At 31.7% G+C, this 2,500-nt stretch overlaps 1 long non-coding RNA gene across 1 annotated transcript in view; it reads right to left on the bottom strand.

Annotated features, from left to right (window-relative positions):
* Positions 1-2,500, bottom strand: part of LOC145279916 (uncharacterized) — a 426,821-nt gene that overhangs the window by 51,240 nt on the left and 373,081 nt on the right. The window lies entirely within an intron of this gene.

Here is a 2,500-nt window from a genome sequence, read left to right as displayed (position 1 = left end):
GCGATTTTAGTATTTTCGGTGATATAAAGGGAAATGGTGAACCTGCGTAATTATGTCGTATATATATATATATATATATATATATATATATATATATATATATATATATATATATGTGTGTGTGCGTCTGTGTGTTATACTAGCCTGGGTGTTCAGGTGTTTGGAGGTGTTATTGAGCGAAAAAAAGTGGGAATAAGCAGGACCGAACCCGTAACGCGAAGGAGGGAAAGAACGTGAAACAAAAACGTGACGTATTTGCCGTTGCGCCCATCGCAAATCAGTGATAGCAGTCCTTATTGTTTCCGTTTGTTCTTCATGTCTGCCTCTTCTTTTCAACTTTTCCTTCAATATTATTAAAGTAAATTTCATTTTTGTGTCCTCTCTTTTAACGTGCACAACAAAACACTTCCGACTTTTTTCACTTCCCTTCTTTAAGTATTATCATGTTAAGAACGGCGATTGGAATAGGCATCTCAAACTCCTCATGTTAAGGACAGCTTTTGGAATAGACACTCCAGCCTCCCTATCTTTAGAACGGCGTTCGAAATAGATACACTCAACATTCCCATGAAAATAACGGCTTAGACAACCCCCTTTTTATGGGGAGGGGAAATAATTCTCCCAAATTGAACCGTGATAATCGTTGCCAACATACCACCCGCAAATGCTTAAAAATGAGGGGCAGTGTTGGTACGAGAGAAATAGATTTGTTTATCGTGCGTGCGTACAAACCTGTCAGCCAGCGTATTACAGTGCATAATACAGGTCTTTATATCTCTATAAGTACTTGCCGCCGCAAAATTTGAATGAGATTTTCTTAATTGGCATAGTCGGAGACATAAAAGTCGTCATTCTAAAGAAAATTGTGGGGATGGAGCTAATGTACAAATATTCTGCTGTTCTTCAAAACTCCTTATATAAATAGTTTATTGTAAATATATTATTTTCAAACATATTCGCGTTCTTTTTTGTTCAAATATAGTAACGTTTTTTTAATGTAATTTATTTAAATATAGTTTATTTAGATATACTTTATTTAAACATGTGCAATTAATTACTATCGTCGCCAATGAAAAAATAAATGTTTCGGCATTATCATCTACTGAATTCATACTTATTATGTTGTTTTAATTTAATGTTTTTTTTTGACATATGTGAAATATTCACATTTAAAAACTGTTAAACTCTTTTCTGTTTCACATTCACTTTTTCGAAAACTGTAAAGAATGTGACATAATCATATTTTCTTTTCATGTTTCTGTAAATAAATATATGTTTACAACATCGAAACAGTTTGACAAAATATATCCAGTAATTGATATTGCTGAAACATCTATTTTTAATTCGGCGACGATCGGTAAAGATTGCGCAGGTTTAATTAAAGTATATTTAAATAAAGTACATCAAACAAAACGTAACTATGTTTGAAAATACATAAAATGTAAGAAAATTTACGCAGCAATTTTCTCAGAGGGCAAAAGAAGGTATCATTGCAGCGCCATATTTGAATGGTACATTAGTGTTCGTTTAACATGCGAATACCATTAATCCGGAATATAGAAATGGTCAGAGCTCAGCCAATCAGAATGTGCAAAATTAGTTTGGGGATACTTTATTATTTTTGAATCGGAAACGGGAAAAATTATGTTATTGCTATGAGTTTATGATCCAGTTATGTTAAGGTTTCTATGATAATATATGTATAATGTGTATATTTCCTCCCGATGTTGACCGGGGGCCGTAGAAGGACTTGGTATTTAGAGGGAAAAATAGAAACTATTTTCTCTTAAAATGATTGCGGTTGTAATGATGTTGCTCTTAGGATTAAATGTAGGATTTATTACAATTACTAAGTGTGTCTAAAATATCATTCTAAAGTTACATAAGATAGTTGTTAATAACATTACAACCGCAATCATTTTAAGAGAAAATAGTTTCTATTTTTCCCTCTAAATCTAGACGATATAAATTTGTATGTGGCATCTGTTGTTGCAAACTTACAGTAGCTTGGTCCAGAGGAGAATTTCTGCAATTAAAACATTATATATAGAGGTGAACATGTACTTGTTTGTTTGTTACTAATCTATAATCTAATAAACTATTAAACGATTGCTTTGAAAATTTCTATAGCATTTAATCGCATACAGTCGTGTTTTATATACTTAATATGAATATATTACAATATTAATTTTTTTTCGAAACAGATATTTATCGCATCCTATCAACAACGAATACGACACGTTTTCCGTCGTGAATTGTTTCCCCATCATTTCTTTAGCGATTTTCTTTTGGTGGCTATCAACTACGGACACACTTTTAAAACGATTTATTTTCTTTTTTGATTGTTTTTTTTCTTTCATCGAACTGTTGTTGATAAAGCATTAAACCATAACATAACGAAAATCGGCACAATATACTATGTTAATACTGTTTTATGGTTTAGGATGCTTACATTGTCTCTTTTGAAGAGATTCGTAAATATTTACATATGATAAATTTT

Source organism: Euprymna scolopes, chromosome 7 (assembly GCF_053919585.1).
Source record: "Euprymna scolopes isolate OS-2025 chromosome 7, ASM5391958v1, whole genome shotgun sequence".
NCBI classification, from domain to species: domain Eukaryota; kingdom Metazoa; phylum Mollusca; class Cephalopoda; order Sepiida; family Sepiolidae; genus Euprymna; species Euprymna scolopes.
The sequence above is the reverse complement of the archived record's forward strand: the minus strand, read 5'-3'. Positions and strand labels throughout refer to the sequence as shown.